The sequence below is a fragment of the Macrotis lagotis genome, chromosome 2, assembly GCF_037893015.1.
Source record: "Macrotis lagotis isolate mMagLag1 chromosome 2, bilby.v1.9.chrom.fasta, whole genome shotgun sequence".
NCBI classification, from domain to species: Eukaryota; Metazoa; Chordata; class Mammalia; order Peramelemorphia; family Peramelidae; genus Macrotis; species Macrotis lagotis.
In genome coordinates this window covers 214,495,345-214,518,322 of record NC_133659.1, presented here as the reverse complement: position 1 = coordinate 214,518,322, position 22,978 = coordinate 214,495,345, and the positions used below count along the sequence as shown (strand labels likewise).

General features: G+C 36.0%; 1 protein-coding gene and 1 long non-coding RNA gene across 5 annotated transcripts in view; one reads left to right on the top strand and one right to left on the bottom strand.

Annotated features, from left to right (window-relative positions):
• The window catches only part of FAM20A (FAM20A golgi associated secretory pathway pseudokinase), an 81,350-nt gene that overhangs the window by 52,167 nt on the left and 6,205 nt on the right, over positions 1-22,978 (bottom strand). The window lies entirely within an intron of this gene.
• On the top strand, positions 4,517-22,814 carry LOC141514166 (uncharacterized). The gene is made up of 3 exons (XR_012475962.1): positions 4,517-4,688; positions 20,578-20,737; positions 22,751-22,814. It is a non-coding gene; the product is annotated as an uncharacterized LOC141514166 (long non-coding RNA).

The following is a 22,978-nucleotide window of genomic DNA, read 5'->3' as shown; positions in this document are numbered from 1 at the left end:
AAAATGCATAGAAGAAATCAAATACACTAAAATAGTTATCATAATGTAAAAAGAAAAGTTAATGGATCAAGGTTAAGAATCCCTGGAATATACATACATATATATATATGTATATATATATATATATATGCATATACAATTGTAATCCTTATTAACATCTTCATTTTATGTACTGAAACAAACATTGAGAAATATATTCTTTTTCTGGTGAGAGTGTGTGGACCAGAATGGCAAATTGCACAACAAACTGTACCTTCATCAGATAAGGGTGAATCTATGTGAAATTTGCTAGTGTCATCACAAATAGGAGGTCACAGAATGCTGACAGGGCACCTCCCTGTCTGCTTCTAGCCCAAGGATCATAATGGCACATTTCTAATTTCAGTTATTTCAGTCCCTCCCACCACTTGGTCTTTTCTCTTTGTTCTGAGAACTGAGGTTTAGATGCCTGTGTTTTTTTGGAGGGGAGGGAAGGAATCATCTTCCTGGACTTAGCAGGTGACTACTCTTCCCCCTCACTCTAGATTCCCTAAAGAACTGTTCTAAAAGATAGGAAGACCTGACATACAATGACTGTAGGACCTTGGGCAACTCCTTTCAACTCTCAATGCCCTCAGGTAATTCTCTTCTTATTCAGTCATGTCTAACTGTGACCCCATTTTTTCTTGGTAAAGATACTGGGATAGTTTGTTATTTCCTTTTCCAACTCATTTTTATAGATGAGGAAACAAGGTTAAGTGACTTGCCCAGGGTTTCACATCTAGTGTTCAAGGACAGATTTGAACTCAGGAAGTGGAGTAACACTCTACCCACAGTGTAACCTAGCTTCCCAAGGTAAATGTCCTAGGCAGCTCAGAAAGGATGTTGCTAGCACTGGTAGGGGGGACTAAGTCCTATTCCTATCCCCTGTCCTCAAAACTATAAGTACAGTGGAAAACTTCATCCTTTTCATTGCTACCTTTGGCCCAGAAAGTTATCTGCTTGCATTAGTTTACAAATTAATTCCATCTCTTAAGTCGATAAGTTGTAAGACCATTGAGATGAGACCCACATGTAGAATCATATAGGACATGAGTCCTGGAAGGGAATTTAAAGGTGATTTAAAGATATTTTAAAGATAAGAAAACGAACTCAGAGGCAACAAATGATTTGTCAAAGTCAAACAGCTAATTACTATTATAATTACTTATATAATGACCTTTTCCCAATCTCATTCTTCATGTACTCAGTACAATATTTGACATTGTTGACTTCACATTCTTGGTGTTTCTTTTTTACCTAGCCTTAGTCACTAAATGGGTGTTGCCTCAGTCAAACAGTGACTTAAGGAAGACCTTAACTTTAAAAAAACAAGGTCTCCTACTGCATCCAGGCTATTTCCAGTAATTCTGATCCATATCTGGCCACTGGATCCAAATGGCTCTGGAGGAGAAAGAGAGACTGGTGACTTTCCACAGCCATCAGCCCTCCTCCCCATACACTTAAATCCAATTCACTTTTATGTCATGGTATCACCTCCTTGATGTTTTGATCTTCTTTAAGAATGAAAGACAAACAACAACTACTAAAACAGCAATAACATTTCCTGTATTCTCTTCTCTCTAGGTTTTTTGTGATATAGCTCTTTTGAGTTTCCTGCTATCTACCTCAGCATTCCTTCTCAAGCTCCTTTTCATTATCTATATATTACCTATGACTAAGGATCTGCCTCCCTGCCCATTTTCTTTATATCGCTTAGTGAATTCCCATGAATTCCATGTAGATTACTCCCAGCCCCATATATCCAGTTCTAGTTTCTCTCCTGAGATCTAGTCCCACCATCATCTTCTACTAGCTGTTGGACATTTTGAACTGAATGTCCCTTGAGCATCTCAAACTCAACATGTCAGAGACAGAACTCATTTTCTTTTCCTTACAATCTAACTTTTCCCCAAACTTCCCTATTTCTACTGAGGGTACCACTACTGGATCAGTTACCCAGTTTTTTAACTTCTGTAGCAACCTCAACTCATTATTCTCAGATATCCAATCCCATACAAGATCTCATCTGTCTACAACATCTCAAGTCCACTCTTCTAACATAGCATCAGAGTTCAGGACTTTATCACCTATCACCAGAATAATTGGTGTCCTAATTGATCTCTATTCTTTAAGTTTCTCCTTATTTCAAAGCATCCTCTACAAAGCCACCAAAGTAATATTCCTACAGTGTAGGTCTGACTATGTCACCCCCTAACTTGTAAAATTTCAAAGACTCTTTGTTTTTCCTTCAATCAAAGTAAATTTCTTTGTTTGACATTTTTACAGCTTGCATCCCACACAATAAATACTTATTGACTGACAGATTCTTGGATAATACCATACTTTTTACTTTTCTCTACATAACAATCAAGTTCCCATCTCAGTACTTTTGTACTATTTCCCCTATATGTCTGGAATGCTCTTTTCCAACTTTTGGAACCTTTGTTTCCTTCAAACTTCCTTCTTTCTGCTCAAATACTACTTTCTGCATGAAGCCTTTTCTAGTTCCTTCAAATGCTAGTGCCTTCTCCCCACCATCCAGGTATCTAGTATACACTTTATATGTTTAATGGGCATGTAGGTGGTAAAGTGGACACAGCAGCAAACCTGGAGGCAGGAAGATCTGAGTTCAAAACTGACTCAGAACCTTATTAGCTATGTGTTCCCAGACAAGTCATTTTACTCTATATGTTTCACTTTCCTCATCTGTCAAATGAGCTGGAGGAGGAAATAAACCATTCCAGTAATTCTGCCAAAAAAACCCCAATTGGAATCATGAAGACTCAGACATGACTGAAAACAACAACATGTTTCATATATGTATGTATATATTGTCTTCTCCATTATAATGGATGTTTCTTGAGGGCAGGAACTGTTCCACTTTCTTCTTTTTATTTCTAGTACTTAGGGGAATACCTGGTTCTTAATAAATATTTATTTCATTGATTGATAGTAGTTCAACCAGAACTGAACCTAGCTGTTCTGTTTTCAGTCCAGTTTGTTTTTATTGGTGACCTAGTACTCCTAAATTGAATTCCAAAGGATAAAATAGACTATTAGAACTAGAAGGACCTTTTTGTTCTCTTCTATATCTTTAGTTTTGTTGTTGTTGTTGTTGTTGAGAAAACAGGTTTAGGGGAAGAGATTAAAAGTTTTTAATGCTTATCAGGCTTTAGATAGCCAAAGACTGGTTATATAAAAATTTTTTAAGGACCTGATGAAACATGAATTTCTTTTACAATTGAAAGCTATCTTAGCAGTCATTACAGTTTACGAGCAGTTAGTTTAGCTACTTTAAGAAAAGAATAGAGGCAGCTAGGTGGTGCAGTGGATAGAGCTTCAGCCTTGGAGTCAGGAGGACTTGACTTCAAATACATCCTCAGACACTTAATAATTACCTAGCTGTATGACCTTAGGCAAGTCACTTAACCCCATTGCCTTGCAAAAACCAAAAAAAAAAAAGAATCATATTCAAAGTTAGGGAGGCAACAGTTCCAGTGGACTTTGTCCTAGTCAGACCATACCTGGTGTATTGTGTTCAATTCTGGGAAAGGCAGTGATATGCTGAAATAAATCCAAAGAAAGTAAAATGGAACCATAGGGAGATTCTTTAATATGAAGGAAACAAAGACCATCAAGAAAGGTGGTCTTAAGGAAAAAAAAAAAATTTGATGGTCTGTCATATGACACGATGATTACTGTTGTGTGACCCACAATATAAGGAAACATTTTCTACACTTCTTTTAAAAAAATAATATTACATGTAAAATTTTAATATTCAATTTTTATTTATTTTGAATTCAAATTCTATCCCTGACTCCCCTTCTCTTCCTTCCTCCCTGAGACAATAAGCAATCTGATTCAGGTTATAATATGAAGTCATATAAGACATAGGAAACATCTTCTAGCAATTATAGCTGTCCAGACTTCATTATGGAGGTATTCCAGTTGAGTTGGATGACTAATTGTTAGATATGTTATAAAGTGGATTCCTCCAAACATCCAAGGTCCCTCCCAACCCTGAATTTCTATGAATTTATTTAAATCTTAATCTATATCTATATCTATAGGTAAACAGTCTTGGTTTGACAAAGCACAGAAAAATTAGTCTTGATTTGCAAATATAACAATCCTTACTGATTAATCTAAATGTCATCATTTAGGTTCTCTTCACTAGCAAACTCACTGTTTAAAGCCAGCAAATAAGGAAATATATAGACATAAGTCTGTTTTTTTGTTATGAAATTTTTCCAGTGTATGTACATGTATAGTTAGAAGAAAAATACTTGATAATTTAAAAACTTTGTAGTTAAAAAAATAAAATTTTCATGGGAAAAAAAAGAGTAGTCATAAGTTAAACTTTGTCTTAGCTTTTGTTAGTGAAGTTAATAACAGAAAAGTTTGGTTTCCCTATGACCTTTGTCCCTCTACAAATCAATCAGTCTCTAAGTTTTCCCTATCTTATCACTCCTATCTTTTCTGTGCACATTATCACCAGCCTAGGTCAAATTCTCATTACTTCTCTTCTGAATTATTTTAATAGTCTCTTTACTGGTTGTTTAATTCAGCACTTACTGAGTCTAAAGCTGTGTGCTGAAAGCTGGAGGAGCTAAAAAGATAAGTAAGTCACAGGTGCTGTCTTTGAGGACCTGATAGTAATATGGAAGGTAAGACTTTTTTTTTTGCAAGGCAATGAGATTAAGTGACTTGCCCAAGGTCACACAGTTAGGTAATTATTAAGTGTCTTGAGGTCAGATTGAACTCAGATCCTCCTGACTTCAGGGTAGATGCTCTATCTAGTATGTCACTCAGCTGCCCTAGAAGGTAAGACATCTTTAGATGAACATAATAAAATTGTAATATGACAAGTGTATATGAGGAATAGAATGAATATGATATCAGAATAGGCACTAAATTGTTGAGAAAGTAGTAATTCTTGAATAGCTCACATCTGGATTATTTGTACTTTATTACCCTTCTCCTTCCTTCTTTACCTTAAATTCAACTCCTCAGTTTTCTGATTTCTAATGATAGTACCTTTTCTAGTGATAGTACTGTCACCATGCTCTAATCTAATCAGCCCTGAAGCTTTTGAGACATCTCTAACTCTTCCTTCTTTACTAACCTTTGCCACAAGATATTTAATCATGTATAGGTAGAAAAAAAATACCTGATAATTAAAAACTTTGCAGTTAAAAAAATAAAATTTTCATGAAAAAACGAGTAGTCATAAGTTAAGCTTTGTCTTAACTTTTGTCAGTAAAGTTAATAACAGAAAAGTTTGGTTGCCCTATGATAATTGTTGTCAAGCTCTATTGATTGTATCTCTACAGTCTCTCTCTCTCCCTGCCCCCACTTCTGCTCACAGTGTTACCACCCTATTACTGGTTCTCCCTACCTCCAGCCTAGGCTTTTTATAATAGTCTCCTAAATGATCTTCCATTTTCTGCTCTTCCCCTCCCCGCCGCCAATCCTTCCTATATGCAACTTTCAAAACATCTTTCTAATGCACACATCTGATCATGTCATTCCCCTGCTTATAAATCTTCATTGACTCCCCATTGCCCATAGGATAAATAATAACTCATTTATATGATCTCTTTAATTAGCATGCAGGATCCTTTGCTTTTTGATTCCAAGCTTCCTTCTAGGTTTAATTTCATAGTATTTTCCTTTTAAACTCTAGTCAGTGAAATATAGCCGAGATCTGTAATGCACAAAAAAGGATGTTTTGGAACAGAGACTCTGAGAAATCTGCATGAAAGTGATTGGGATGGTGCTGGAAGAGGAATGCCAAAAGGAGGAAGTCATATCCCAAGCTGGAAGGATATATTGTCTTCCTTTTGAGGTTAGGTTTGGACTTAGCATGAGATTTTAGTTTGTTTGCTCTCTTAAAAGAGTATAAGAAAAGTAGGTGTCTTGATAATAGTGCATCTGAGACTGAACTTAAAGTCAGTCTGTAAATTGCCCATTATTTTTTAGGCACTATGCTAAAAACTGGGGGATACAAAGAAAAGCAAAAGACAATCCCTGCTCTTAAGCGTTCACAATTTCTTGGAGGAGACAAAGTGCAAACAATTATGTACAAGTGATATACAGGATACATTAGAAATAACCAACAGAGGAAAGGCACTAGAATCATGGGTGATCATGGACAATCTTCCTCTAGAAGTTATTATTTCTAATTGGAATGAGAAGAAATACAGGAGGTAGAGATGAAAAAAGAGAATATTACAGGCATTGAGGACAGCCAGTAAAAATGACTGACAGGAGACTGGTGGGGGAGGGGGATGGGAGAGGAGAGAGGCATTAAGTCTAAGAAGACTGGAAAGGTAGGGAAAGCTTTGAACACTAATTGGCATTTTGTATTTGATTCTGGAAGTGATTGGGAGGTATTAAAGTTTTTCTTTGGGGAGGGGGCATGAGGGTATAGATGATACTGAACTTTAGAAAACTCACTGAGAGGACAGATAGGACTGGAAAGAGACTTATGGCAGGGAAATCAATTATCAGGTTATTGAAATAGTTCAGGTATGAGGTGATAAGGGACTGAACCAAGATGGTGGCAGTGTGAGAAAACTGGGCATATACAAGAGATGTTATGAAGATAAATTCAACAAACCTAGAGGTCTAGTTGGGTGAGGTGTCCTGTAAGAGAACATCCTCTTTCCAAGGCTCTTAGCAGAGAAGGAGGTAGATGGCTCCTATCTGACTTCACTCCCTCAAAGTTTATTCTTCACTTCTTCCTTGAGAGTAGGAGTTAACAGTTAGTCCTGGTTCCTAACAATGTACATCATCACAATTCTGCTTTCCCCTTCTGATTTCTTTTTATTTCTTTTTGCTATTGAATGTACCACTGTTAGATAAAATAAAATTGAGAGTGTGCCTTGTTTTGCCTTGTTTTGGGGGAAGGATGGAGGTTAGAAGGGGTTTATGCGAATCCTGAATATAAATGAGTAAACAAGCCAGCCTATAGATTCAGCAACTAATGTTAGGCTAGAAAATAGGTAGATATTTTTCAAATAAGTCTGGTCCTGAGTGATTCCATCCTGATGACATCCCCCAGAATGTTAGCTTTAAAACGTTCCAAGGTTAAAAGGAGAAATAAGGATTCTTGCCTGTGTATATACACACTCATGTGCACGCGTGTGTGCACACACACACACACACACACACACATACACACACATGCAGAGATTTTAATTAAAACTTTCATTCTGCTGTACAACACACGCAGAAAAGTATAATATTCTTTAAGGAAACCAAAAGGAGGATGGACAGAACTCTGAGATTCTTCTACCCTTAGCCCTTGACCCTGTGCTAAAAGTGGAGACTTCATTTACCTTACTGGAAGATTTTGCAAAAATCTACAATATGCTATACCTTCATAAATAGGAAATTTCAACCTAAATTGGACTACTGAGATAATAAGTTATAAGATTTTAGAACCAGAAGGGAACTTAAATAACATCCAACTCAACTACAATATTTGCTATTCCCTGATATGGTCCTCTTTCTGTTTCTGGGTATTTATATAGGCTATTTCTCATGCATGTATGAATTTCCTTCACACCTATGTTGTTATTATTATTTAGTTGTATCCAACAATTTGAGACCCAATTTCGAATTTTTTTCAAAGATACTAGAATTATTTGTCATTTTCTTCTCGAGCTCATTTGATAGATAAGGAACTGAAGTAAGCAGGGTTAGTGACTTTTCCAGGGCGACACAGTAGTAAGTGTCTAAAGTTGTATTTGAACTCAAGTTCTCTTGGCTTCAGGGCCATCACTCTATCCACGGTGTCACTTAGCTTCTCACACCTAAGACTTTCCTTTTCTTCAAGTTCCAACTCAGTATTATCTCCTCCACAAAAACTTCTCTCTCAAATTTTTAATAATTCTTTGTTTGGCTCTTTCAGTTCTTCCTATCACATGCGACCTAATAGTAGTCTTGTAGGACCCCTTATTGAAAGGTCATCTAACAGTTCTCTTTCAATAATCAAAAATATTTTCTTAGGGTCAAGCTTTTGTTATTATTAGACAGCATTCAGGTTTTAATTCATATTGTAGAAGTCATTGTGTATAATATTTTCTTGGCCCTACTTTGCTTCAATTGTATCACTTTATCTAATTTTTCTCATGTGTCTGTATTATTCATACTATTTGTCTCTTCACATTACTTCTTCAGAAATTTTTCATTATATCATGTACCATAATTTGTTTGACCATTCCTTGATCAATGGTCATCTACTCTGCTTCTAATTCTTTGTTTTAACAAAAACTGTTGCTATAAATATTTTGGCATATATAGGACCTTGCTATTTTTGACCTCCTTGAATGTATTACTATCGATCACTATCAAATTTATTAAGAAGTCTACACATATTCTTTCTCCTTTCCCACTACCTACCCACTAAATTTTTAAAAAAATTTTATTTAAGGCAATGGGGTTAAGTGACTTGCCCAAGGTCACACAGCTAGGCAATTATTAAGTGTCTGAGGTTGAATTTGAACTCAGGTCCTCCTGACTTCAGCACCAATGCTCTATCCACCATACCACCTAGCTACCTCTACTCTTCAGATTTGCAATCTGACTTCTATTCTGGGTACATGACTGAAACTATTATTGTCACTGATGTCCCTAAATCCAAGGTCTTTTTATTCATTCTCAATGACAATCCTTTTGCAGCATTGATATTTTTGACTATTCCTTCATTTTGAAACTCTCTTCTCCTTTGACTTTGCTGACAATGCTTTTTATGGTTATTCTCCTTCCTTTCTGATCATACCTTCCTTGTCTCCTTCATAACCTTTTCCTTTTTTTTCCCCTTAATTTTATAGATATTCACCAAAATTCTGTCTTCAAACTCTTTTCTTCTTCTAAATTCTCTGCTTTGGTAATCTTGTCTATTTTCATAACTTCAACTGTAACTTCTGCATGAATGACTCTCAAATATCTATCTCCAGTCATGATTTCTTTTGGAAGTTATAGACACATTTCCTCTGGCCTTAGGATTTCAAATTTATTTCCCCAAATGAATCTCAGATCTGATCTTCCTTTCTGACATTTTTATTTAAATTTAACATTTATTAACTATTCACTCTAAGGCATTGTTTTCTTTTAATTTCTCACTAACACCACTATTCTTTCTTTGACACTTTTTTCCATGTCCCATGAATTCAATTAATGTTTTGCCCATTCTACCTCCATATTCTCTCTCATACCTGTTGATTCAGTTTCACTATCCCCATCTTAGGTTAAGTTTGTTACTACTTGATTGAATTATTGGTCACTGGGCCACTAGTCATTCCCTCCTCCAATACATCCTATGCTTGTCTGCTGGAGTGCAGTTAGACCTGGGAAGGCCCTTAGAGATTAATTGTTCCTGATTTTACAGATGAGGAAACTAGTAAATGCCATAGATAAGACTCAAATCCAGATTTTCTCATTTAAAGTCTTGAGCTCTTTCCACTACTCCACATGACTCTCTTCATTTTCCTTCACATATCACATTCATCTAACATCTATATATCTATATCTAATATATCAACATTTCTACCATATATACATATAACTATGCATATATATACATACATGTATTTTTATTATAACAACAATTCAACAACAATCAGCTTTATTCAAAATTCTAACTTGATGATGATGATGATGATGATATATTTGTCCTTCATTCTCAAAGAAGACCATGACATTAGGGAGGTACTGTGCTAAGTCACCAGCTTTACTTTCTCCTCCAGAGCCGTTTGGGTCAGTGGCCAAATATGAATCAGGATGGAGATGACCCAGAATGTGAGGCAATCAGGGTTAAATGACTTGTCCAAGGTCACACGGCTAGTAAGTATCAAGTGTCTGAGGCTGGATTTGAACTTCCAGCCTCTTGACTCCAAGGCCCGTGCTCTCTTCACTGAACCACCTAGCTGTCCACTCAAAGCACTAAGTTTCATTGGGGGGGGGGAGTTGTTCTTAAATGGGCAGCCTAATAAGTTGATCAAATTCTCTGAATGTTTCCTTTGCTTATTATGATATTTATATGTATTATATGTATGTATATATACATATATGTATATATGTATATATCAAAATGACTGATATGTCAAAATGACAAATATCTTCCCTGAGCATTAGATAAATCAAACAAAGGCAAACAAATAAGCTTGGGGGCAGTAGTTTTCCCCTAGCAATAAATAATCAAGACAAGAAAATGCAGAGATGGCAAACATTCTTTCGGCAGCAGGAGCTCAAATAGAAAGCATAACTGAAAGAAGCTGGATATTAATGGATTAGCAAATAGCAACCCCTGGCTTCCAGGATAATGCATAAAAGAATAATGGATTTATGGTGGCAACCACTCAGCCTTTGTGCTATGTTTATGCTAAGGATTGCATGAAAGGCATGGGTCTATGGTGACCATCCCTTGGAGCATACATTAAGTCACCTTGACCACTCCTGGGGATATATGTAGCAAACCCTAGTTGCTCCCTTGGATCCCCACATTGTGATGGCTGAAACCAAAGGGAGGGGAGAAACATTAAGCCACTTTATAAAAAAAAAGTGATTTTGCCCTTTAGCCTCTCTTCCTTTGATTCTTAAATTGGGATCATGTAATTCTAGAATTTCCCAAGAGAATGGAGGACCAATTCTTTCCCCTCCTCTACTTTGGCAGCAAGAAAACAAGGGTACTGCTTCCATAAAACTGGGTTTGAGTCTTATCTATTCCACTTACTAGTTGTGGTATGATCTTGGACTTCAGTTTCCTCATCTGTAAAATCAGGAACAATTAATCTCTAAGGACCCTTTATTTATCTCTTCTCTTTTGTGTTTTGTTTTGGTTTTGCCTGATTGTTGGTTACTGAGCAACAATCCTGAGATGTATATCCTTGGAGCCTACTTCATGAATTTTAAAGGAACAAAAATCTTGGATTTCAGAGAAATACATTCTCTATATCTCCTCTAGCACTTTTTGATGAAGAAGACAACTGTGAATAGAAGATTAAGTCCAAATCTTAGTTTGACTTTCCAGAAAACAGATTTGGAAGAAACTGTTTGGTCAGTGCAGAACCAAGGTGAAATGCTAAAAAATGCATCAAATTTTGTTATCTTAAGGATTGATTTCCTGAGAGTTTAACAGTAGTTAACTCTTTCTAGCCTGAGTCTCTGACAAAATGTGCTTTCATGAGTTTTTTGTATTTAATTTTGCTTTTGTGTAGAGGGAACAAAGTATTATTCTACACTTGATTTTCCATTACAATTTGAGTAACTTCCTGGTTCCTCACCTCTCTTTAGGGACACAAAATGAAACTGAAGCTTTGAGTAATTTTTCCTAAGTCAGAGACAATAAAACAGCCTGTCTATTCTTTTTTAGATATCAGACCTCCTAGTGTCCTGAGATAAGAGGAATTCCTTAAAGGAAAGGAAGAGAATTAATTAATTCAGAGAGGCCTGAACCCAATTAAATATATTATGACACTAGGAATGACAATTTTCATGCAATTGGCTTTGTGATTAGATTCTCTTTCCAGGTCCCTATGTATATTTGGTGAGCAAATACCCTGATTTTCCAAGAGCTAATGGTTCCAGTACCTTTTGTCCAGCTGACTTGAAATGTAAATATCATGCCCTCTTCTTTTTCCAAGAGTTTTTTGGTCCAGGTGTTTTTTGCTTGGGATCCCATACTTCTCTATTGAGGAAATTGCTTTCATATTTTATTGAGGGAAACCTTTGAATCTTGTACCTTTTCTTCACAGCAAAGCTGAAATAAGATCCTTTCCTGATTTCTTTCCAGTCTGTGGGAGCAATTTTGTTCAATTCACCATTTCAGGGCATGCCAATTTGATTCAATGGGTATTTGTTATGCACCTACTGTTTACAAAGTGACATTCTAGGGCCCCAAAATGAAACAGAACAATACCTGCCCTCAAATTTACATTCAACAGGAGAGCTACCATATGTGCAAAGAAATATAGTTTAGTAAATAATAGGCAATTTGAAAAAAGAGTGCACTAATAACTAGGAGGGATTCAACGAGTTCAATATCTAAAATCTACAAAGAATCACAGTATTTCACTTAGAAGGGTACCCTGAGGACATCTGGTTCAATCTCCATATGAACAATAATTGCTTCTACAATGTACCTGACAGAAGTCATTAAGCCTTTCATTGCAAACCTCCTGGAGGAGGAGTTCATCTTTTCTAGAGGTAGCCCATTTCATAGTTGGCTAGATGAAATGGTTAAGGGAGTTTTCCTGTATTGGAACCTTAATCTGCCTCTCTTTGACTTTCATCTCTTGTGCCTCATTCAGTACCCTAAGGTGAAGGTATCAAATATTCCACTCCATTACAGGCCACCAGATCAAAATGTAACTGGGCAATATTTAACAAAATTTTTTCAAAATGTGGTTTTTCTAAGACAATGTGCACCCACAGGGATCTTTCTGGATGGTACAATTGCTCCCTTTTCCTTATGAGTAGAACTTCATTGCTGTAAAATTATACAAGTTCTGGTTCTTCTTTCAACTATTGCTCCTTTAGGTCAAGTTCACCATGAGTTGTTTCTTGTCCAACGCAGAGATGGAATGCTTGTTTTTGAATTGATGAATAGCTGAATGATAGAGGCAGCTAGATGATACAACATGTTATTCCTTGCATTCTATTCATATTTACTATTTCCTCTCTTGGAATTTAAAGTTTCCTCAGATCAGCAATTGCAAATAATTCATTTTGTTATTCCTTGTGCCCTATCACCAAACATAGCCTTATGAAAACCAAAGAATTGATAAATGTTAAATGAATACATGAATGAAGCCAGTATAATCCTTGATCTATATTAAAGTTACTTACATTAAACCTAACAATCTGTATTGATAGAATGCCCTTCACTAACTTTATTCTGGTCAGTTCACTTTGGTTGTTCAGTCATTTCAGTGACTAGATAGTGACTAGTCTGAAAGTCTCTCTGTTCTATCCTGGCAAGCATTTAACAACATTTTAATAGAGTTGGGATCATCTTAAAGGATGAAAACAAGACTCTGGGAACTCATATATGATTTATAGGTCTTGTATAGATTTGATATAAAGGGGAAAAATCCTACCACCATGAAATTTCATTTTTGTTGTTCCATCATTTTTCAGTCTTTGTGATTCTATTTGGGGTTTTCTTGACAAAGAGACTGGAGTGGTTTGCCTTTTCATTCTCTAGCCCATTTTATGATGAGGAAACTGAAACAGCACTAAATGACTTGTCCAGGGTAAGGGTCTTCTGGATTTGAACCCAGAAAGATGAATCTTCCAGACTCCCTATTTAATAGTCAGGAAGATCCCAGTTCAATTCTGCCTGAAATATTTATTATCTGTGTGACTGTGCAAATCAATTATCTTCTCTGCGACTCAATTACCTTCTATGTAACACAATATGGTTGAACTCAATGAGCTCTAAGATCCCTTCCATCTCTGATCTTATTATTCCAGGAATGTTAGAAAATCTCTCAGTTTAGGCAAGTTCTTGTTTGTCAACCTGGCAAGTGTTAAATGATGGGTCATTATGGTAGAAATATTGATTGAAAATATGCCAACCTCTAACATACTGTCAGAGTGTTGCAATTGGAGTCAGGAGGGACCTGGGTTCAGATCTTAATTCCAATTTATTAGTTATAAGATCCTGGGCAAGTCATTTAATAACCTCTCTGAGTCAATTTCCTTATTTGTCATCTGGGGATAATAATGCACATAATAGCTACTTCCCAGGGTTGTTGGAAGGCTCAAATGAGATTCAATTCATTTTAATTCAACAAGCATTTATTAAGAGCTTATAATTATATAAACAATTTTTCAAAGTAGAAAATGCTAAGTAAAAATCAGCTATTATTACTGAATTTCAAAGAAGCTTTGGAGAGGACTGGAGGTTATCCCAGGGCTTATCAGTTACACTGATAGAAAATAACGGAGGAAGAAAATCAATGCAGAGAATCAATGCAGGGAGATACCTGCATACAGAATTTTGTTCCTCTAGGAAGATTTATTGAAAAAAAAGTTCTTTATAACATTAATTTTTCATTAAATCTTATTAAACACATTGCCTAGAAGGTAATTGCTTAGTAAAATGGTTGGTTTGATTATGAAAATATTATCACTATGAAGACAGTAAAAACTAGCTTTTTAAAGTATAAAGAGTATAAGATTTGGCATCAGAAAACTTGGGTTTAAATCCAAGTTCTGGGATTACTTCTTTTGTGACCTTAGTGAAGTCACTTAATCTCAAAGTTCCTTATCTGTAAAATGCAAAATGAGAAGGTTGGACTCAAAGACCTTTCAAGGTCCATACAGCTCTAAATCTATGCTCCTATGATCCTACTTTAGTGATTGGTGTTTTTCATGGAACATGCATAGATATTCATAGTTGCATTCTAGTCAATTTTGTAGGAACTTTGAAGCTGCTTTTGACCAAATGGTGACCCATTGCTGGTGTTTAAATATGGCGCAATAGACTTGAGTATTTCCATAGTGTGGGATGCTGCTGGAGTTACCATTCTCTTGACTATGACTTTCCAGGTATTCAGATGTATCTGCAGTGAGCCATGGAGAAGGACAAGTGCTTTTCTCTAAACTTCATTGCAATCCCACCCAGGTGGTAGCTAGGGTCAGAGGGCTACAAGTAGGCAAGTTTATGCCTAGATTCCTGGTAACAGTTGTCTTTTAGTTTCTTCTTTCCTTGAATTAATGACCCTTGTGGGTTTGGAAAGTCTGAAGATCTTCAAGTAAGGGAAGTAGTATTGTATAATAGCAGAAAATCAGTGGCAGAGTCCATTGGAGTAGTTAGTTGCAGTTACTGTACTGGCAGAAAGGAAGTTTTTATTTTGGTGGAATTAGCTGCTGATAAAAGGATTGGTCCAATCCTGGCTATTTTTCTGGCAGATAAGTCCTAGGAGTGGTTAAGACAATACTAGGATGAGGTAATATTTAAGATGGCTAATTAGCAGCATTGTAAAACTGGGTTCTTATAAGATTTATAGAACTGACTGTAACTCAGGTTACTGAATTCTATTATTTTCATTCTGTTAATGTATACTGTGACTCTATGTTTAACACTTCTTTCTCTATAGGAATAAAGTAACTTTCCTAGTCATACTGTGTTTTGGTTCCTTTTTTTCCTACTTTCCCTTTGTGGGGAAACTCAACGCATGAGTCATAAGCAAAACTCTCTAGGGATATCCCAGGGTGGGATATGTTAAGTCTATCAGCATAAAGAATCTAACCCATTAATTAGATAGATCCAACTTCTTTAGTCATGAACTCTGATGAACCCTTATGGTTGTACAGCATGAAGTGGTACATATCTCAGCCAGTGTGGACCCATTTGAGATTTCTCATTGTTAGATTATCATTTTCTTCTAATAATAGTTTCCCCTCAGAGTTGCTAAGTAAAAATAACATTTTCAGAGTATAGAAAGTAGATTATAGCACCTCAGTTGCTATTTTAGTAGCAATGTTTTAATTCAATGACTTTAAAACATGAGAATAAAAATCATAGTAAAAGTAACTCCCAGTAGCATAATGAGAAGTGATAAAGAAAAGACAGAAGTTCCTTCTCTCAGCATAGATTCCACTTTGAGTAGCATTACTGTTAGTATCATTAAATAGTATGATACTGTTTAATGATACTGTTAGTATCATTAAATGGTATGATTAAATAGCCCCAAATGATGCTAAACATCAGCACTAGCACCTTTCCTTTCCATGACCAACAAACAAATTTCCTGTCCTTTTTTCTAAAGGAAGAGCAGGAGTTAAAAACAGAGGAAGATTGTTAGGAAGCCTGATTTGATTGAAGAACAAGGGCCATAATAGAGTATAGGATCCCAAATGGGAATTTGAATTAGATTCAAGAGGCAGTAGAGCCATTGTACTTTACTGAGCAAGAAAGTGATTGAATGAGAAAGGTCATCTAAAAAGATTATTGTAATGAAAAAGAACACTGAATATGGAGTCAGAAGAAAAGAGACTTGAATCTTAGTTTCTTCAATAACTCGTGGGCAAGTAAATTCATATTCCCTGGTCAGTGATATTTCACCTTAATGGGTTAACCTAAAGTGACACTGTCTTTACCATTAAACACCAACCCTTATTTTTCTGAAATTACATCAACTGGAGGCACGGGAATCAACTGGATAGAAACTAAATACCAATGCCCCACACACTCAGTTTTCCTATTGGAGGTTTTTGAGAGGTTTCTCTTTTGTTATGACCTTGAGGAATTTGAAGCAGATGACCTCTAAATTCTCATCTGTCTCCAAAATCCTGAGAAATATAACAAAAGTCATTGTTGCACATTGGATAGAATACTGGGTGTGTGGTAACAAGATTCAAGTTTGCCCCTAATATTTACTTGCAGTGTGACCATGGACAATGTATTTGCTTCATTCATCTGTATGTGCCTTAATTCCTCAGGACTTGAACCTCAAACAGATTTACAATTTAACAACTAAGAGATTACCTCTGAGCATTAAATGAGCCTCAGTGATAAAACATTAAGGATTTCTCCTTTGTTTAATTTATATTATAATTTATATATAACATATTATTATCCACAGACCTCCTCAACAGTGCTTGGGCAACTATGTGGTACAATCACTAGAGTGCCAGAGCTGGAGTAAAGAAGATTTGAGTTCAAATTTGACCACAGATACCTAGTAACTGTTTGGCCCTGGGCAAGTCACTTGACCTTTTTTGCTTATGAAAATAAGCTGGAGAAGAAAAAGGCAAACCACCCAATATCTCTGCCAGGAAAACCCCAAATAGGGTCATGAAGAGTCAGACCTGACTGAAATGACTTGTTTGCTCAGGTAACTTACTATATATATAGTATATATATAGACTAGCCATGTGACCTTGGGTGAGTTTCTTATCCTCTTTAAACTTCAAATAAGATCTTTCTAAAAACTGTTAGCAAATTCCTGAAGCATAGATGTCCTCTCCCCTTCCTTCCCTTCAACTTCCTTATCCGTACAATGCGAATATTAATAATAATGATACTACCTCTCAAGACTGTTCTGAGTATCAAATGAAATAACAAGCATAAAATGTTTTGTAAACCTTAATATGCAATGTACCAATATCATCATGATCATCATCATCACAAATCTACACAGCAGGAAGAGAATCTTAGAGGCCATCCAGCTCAATCTCAAGGACATAACAAAAGGGAGAACCCTTAAAACTTAGTCTAGGAAAATTAAGTGTGAGTGAGGTTCTGTCCAGTTGATTGCCTTGCCTCCAGTTCATGTAATACCAGAAAATAAGGGCTGATGCTTAATAGTAAAGATGGAACCAAGCTAGGTTACCCCATTAATGTGAAATATTGATCCTGGAATAATTGGTCAAGTCCCAGACTTGAAACTCCTTTATATAATGTGACCATTGAAACTATATTGTAGGGAGGCATTGGGATTTTTCTCTTCCCTCCCTCCTACCCACAACTAGCTATATTAACTGGAAGTGGAACTACTAGCTCAGAAGTAAAAACTCTCTATACAGCAGTTTAGGATCAATTCAAGAGAATTATAGGCACAACTGAAGGAGCAGAGAGACACATTAGATGCATTCTCCTCTATATCAAGGAGTGTGACCCTGGAAGCAAAGAAAAGAGCTAACTGTAGTTTCAAGGGAGAACTGATCCTGACAAATGGGAGTTTATCTTGTGAAATGAACTCCATGAGAAGAGGAAGATCATAGAGGCCTTGAAGTACAAGGCATGTGAGTTGCCTTGCCCATGTGTTTGCAATATGTGACTTATTGCCATTATACTTAAAGTTTAAGTCTATTCTTTCTACAAATGCTATGTGGATTTGTGCTTATGGGAGAGAGAATGTTTCATAGCTACTCTTTTTACTATGCCATTTTAGTCAATGTCATTATTGTGAAGAAATTTTATCTGCCAGTTGGTTGTTAAGGCAATAATAATGTTTTTTAAAGAAGACCATGACATCAGGGAGGTGATGCCATGCAAGAATATGAATTGAATTTGAGCGAAGGGATGCTGTGCTAAGTCACCAGTCTCATTTTCTCCTCCATATCTAGATACAGTGGTTAGATATGACTCAGGATGACTGGAGATGCCCTGGATGTGAGACAATCAGGGTTAAGTGATTGGCCCAAGACCACACAACTAGTTTTTGATTTCAGGTCCTTCTGACTTCAGGGCCAATACTCTACCCACTGTGCCATCTGGCAAAGTTCCTTGGTGGCACTCATGAACAGATGTGTGGACATATACTCTATCTCCTAGAACCTAAGAGTAGCAGCTTTTTTTTCTGGGGAGGTATCTTGGAGGGGACTATATATAAGTTACCTATATATAAGTTACACCTTAAGGGACTGTATCTAACTTGAGGTAGCTAAGTGATGCAATGGGATACAACCTTGGACCTAGAGTCAGGAAGACGAGTTCAAATGTGTTCTCAGATACTTACCAGCTTTGTGATCCTGGATAATTCACTTAATCTCTGTCTTTCTGCTTCTTAATAGAAAAATTAAGATCATAATAATATATATATCTCTTACAGAGTTATCATAAGAACTAAATGAGATGGTATTTGGTCCAGAATAAGGACTTCCTTCTTTCCCTCCCTTCCTTCCTCCCTTCCTCCCTTCCTTCCTTCCTTCCTTCCTTCCTTCCTTCCTTCCTTCCTTCCTTCCTTCCTTCCTTCCTTCCTTCCTTCCTTCCTTCCCTCCCTCCCTCCCTCCTTCCTTCCCTCCCTCCTTCCTTCCTTCCTTCCTTCCTTCTTCTTTCTTTGTCAAAATTTAGTAACTCCTCTGAGTACTTTAGGAAGTTAAAGATTAAAATTTTAAATACTCAAAACTCAAATGAGTCTTTGACCTTCTAGAAGTCTTTCTAGATTTGTGAGATCTCACTAACATTGATTGAAATCTAGCCATGCCACCCCCTTCCATGTGACTTATCTTTGTCTTCCCATAAATTTGCCACACAACATGCTGAAGGCTTTCCTTGCTTTTTCTTGACATTGCAAGAGTGTCAGTGCTGTATTCTTGCTCTTTTTCTTGTCATACCCCATTCTTGACACTTGGCAAACCCATATTCTCTTCCCATCATTTAATTCCTTGATGACACCATTTCTGTTTCATTTCCTCATTGGTTATCTATTGCAGTTTGCCCACCATTCCCTTCTGTAATATTTTTGCAGTGGAGTTAAGTGACCTGTCCAAGATTACACAGCTAGGTAATTAAGTGAATGAGGTCAGATTTGAACTCAAGTCCTCCTGACTCCAAGGCCAGTGTCCATCTGCATATTGCAACGCCCAGCTGCCTCTTGTGCTACTTATTTTTAGCTTTTCAAAGGAAGTTATATTCCATGTCTTCCTGCAATAGGATAAATTATCTGTAGGATAATAACATTAAAAAGAGGAAAGTTTCCTTTCATGGGAAGTTTAGGGTCAATAAAGGCATTTTCCAACTTTCCAAAGAAAATTCAGACCATTTTCTTTCTATTAAACTCTGAGTTCATCTTGTTGTCTACTATATTGTCAGACTCAGTTTTATTAACTGATGGGACAATCTTCATAAAGTATTACTCTGATATCTTATTGTGGCATTAAAGTGACCTTGGGTTCTCAAAGGCTATGCTAATGAATCTCTAGCTTTGGCAAATCCTACCATGCAGGAAAGGTTACAGATATTGCCCTAGCCAAAGATTGAATCTGTTTCCCAGAACCAATCTAGCAACATATGACAAAGCACATCATCAGTAGGTTGTTCACCCAGTAAATTAATTTGACCATGGCAATTCATTAAAGAAGGGAAAGTTTTTATTGTGAGCTTTATCTTCTTTTGGAGTGTCAATAGTAGAGTGGCAGAAAAAAACCAGAAAGAGCTTGCTAAAATTCACACAATTTTTAGACCACATAATTACCCTGAATTTGACTATTGGTGTTTTTAATGTAAGATTCTTATTTAATGGGACAGCTAGGTGGCTCAGTTCTGGACATTGTCCTCTCTGGTTTGGGGCAGACTAGTTGGGAGGAGTAGTCACAATTTTTCATATGATTCTGATTTGCTTTTTCTGTTTCTTACCTTGATCTCCATTCTGCTCAATTACTGCCATCTTTCACCTCCATCAAAGATGAGAGGAACCATTAAAAAGACATTAAAAAAGTTTATGATTTTAAGAGGACAGATCTCAGAGTAGAGGTATTTTTATAGAGGGAAGCCTGCTGGTTAAGATTTGGAGAAATCCAGGGAATGAATCAAGCTGGGAGTGAATACAAATCTATTGTAAAATCTTATGAAGAAGGATGGTCCATTATGAGCACATCTCATAAAGGAACAAGAAACAGTACACAACAAAATCAGTTTAAAAAAAATTGGCAGGACTCCAACTAATCAAAATTATCCTCAAAATGGAAGAAGGAATACAAAAGGAAAATGGGGGTAAATTCCCATAAATCCTCATAACAAACTGTTTATTTCATCAAGGACAGAGAAATCACATTTATGACCTAACACCACAGTCTTAATGTGTATTTATAAAGGAAGTGGAAATAGCACCGAAGAGACCAATGGGATGGGTGATGTTCAAGATGCTGTTTGTGGATGAAATTGTGCTGTTGGCATCAAGTCCCAGTACACTGATGAACCTCTTGGAAAAGAACTAAAATGACCTACAGCTATTTGGCTTATTCTTCCACACAGGTAACAATAAGTAGATGAAGAATGCTTATTGCACAAATTTTAACATGCATTGAAAAGAGTTCAATTTTAAAATTTAATCATGAGCTTATTTCAAATTTTAATTACATGTCATACAACTAAGCTTAAGGACATCAAAAAAGTGTCTTTTACAATTTTGAAATCTTTTGGAGTTTTGGAGTGCATATGCATTTACTCATTGAATCAATCCCTGTAAGTCAAGAAGTTTCCTAATATAATGTACTTTTGGTCATTGTACTTTTGTAGACTAGTAAAATATTAGACCACTAATTATATAGGTTGTTAGAAGGGAGTTCACAAAATTTTTGAAATGGTATGCAAAGGGGAATTGAGAGGAGTAGCAGTAAAGGATACCTAGAAAACGACCTAAAATCACTTAGGAACTGAACACAGGTATCAAGCAACTGGAGATTCTCCTTGCCGGCTGCTCTACAAATGGAAGAATCCCACTAGAGAAGTGACTGTGGCTATCTATCCCAAGATGCTGCTGAGACTTCATGAATTTTTTTCATTGTTTTTTTTTCCTTTGTTTTATCAGTGTAAATGTTCCTGTTTCCTACTTTTTAAAATTGCTTACTTGCTATCAAGATGGTATTTTAATACCTTCTTACTCTAGATAAAATCAAGATATAATTTTAATTGTATTCTGAATATGCATCTTAGAGAGAATGGATGGAGGGCCTACAGGGTAACAATCTTCATCTTTGATCTGTTGACTGGAAGTCATTCTAATTTAGAGATTTCAAACTTTTCTTATCCATAAAATGGGGATAAGTATCTAGTACATAGAAAACAAAAATTGTAAGGTTCAAATAAGATCACATACACACATCATTTGTATACCATAATATATATATATATATATAAAATATATATATAGTGTTTTATAAACTTTACAATTTATATTTGTATAAAATATTTGTATATTCACACACACACATATATACGTGTATATATATATATATATATATATATATATATATATATATATATGTATATACAAAATTGAGGATAAGGGACTATGTTACAACTGCATTTCTTCTGGGTAAAGGGAGCCATTAACTGACAAAACCCTTTTGCTGATGGCTATACACATTTATGTCAGCTATTATTATTAGGCTACTCTCTGGGACTTTGACTGAGGAGGCAGTTTCCCTTCAATTCACACTCTCTCTTTTTGTCTCCTTTCTTGCTTCAGCTCCCCTATCAGTCTCTAACTCTCCTCATCCTACACCTTACCCTTCACAAAACAAATTCAACCAATTACCCCTCATCTTTTCTTTAATAATTGAACTTTTGAAATCAGAAGCTTGCTCAACATTCATGCTGCTTTTATTTGGCATCACTTCACTGATGTCATGGTCTTTGAAAATGAAGGACAAACATTAACTTTTGAAAATCTTTTTATATAGTTTTTTGTAATTTTCATATTTGGATTAAGGGCCATGCTTTCTTTCAGTGTCAGCAAAGATGTGGGAGTATAGAAAAAGATAGCTTTTGACAGTGTTTGTAATGCACATACAAGACTCATATACACACAGAGAAGCCACAGTGCATACCTAGAAATCTGAAAAATGGGGAAAATTTGAACTATAGGAAAATAGGATCTATAGAGATATCCCGATGCATGCTGTTAAAAAAGAAAGAAAACAAAAGGGAAGATAGCATAGTGTAGGAGAAACGACATTAGTTTTGGGTGAGTGGGTGTTCTCCATTTTACCTGGGTTCCAATTCTATGGCCTAAGCATAACTGATTGATTTAACCATCTATTTTCCAATAAGTAAGTTTGGAACTGGAGATACAAAGCTAAAAACTGAACAGTCCTTACTCTCATGGACCTTGCATTCTATATTGCTCTTCCCTTTACCTTATTTTCCTAAGACAGGTCTTAAATTAGACTTTGCCTCTCATTGTGATATTTCAATTGTCTATCTTATAGCAACCATCTCACTCATACTTTTATTAACTTGGGTTAACTCTGGTTAAATTCTCAGGGCACAAAGTAGAAGAAAAAGAAAAAAGAACATATTGGAATAAAGGAAGAAGACATACCATAAACACTGAGTATCAAATATAATTCCAAATTTTAAATGACCCCATGATAAGATATATCCTACTTTTGAAGATCTTAGTTATTCCCTGGGGAGGGGGAAGGGAGGGAATGGGAAGAGGGAAAAACACTCAGATAATATTTGACTTTTGGTGATAAGATATTTAAACTG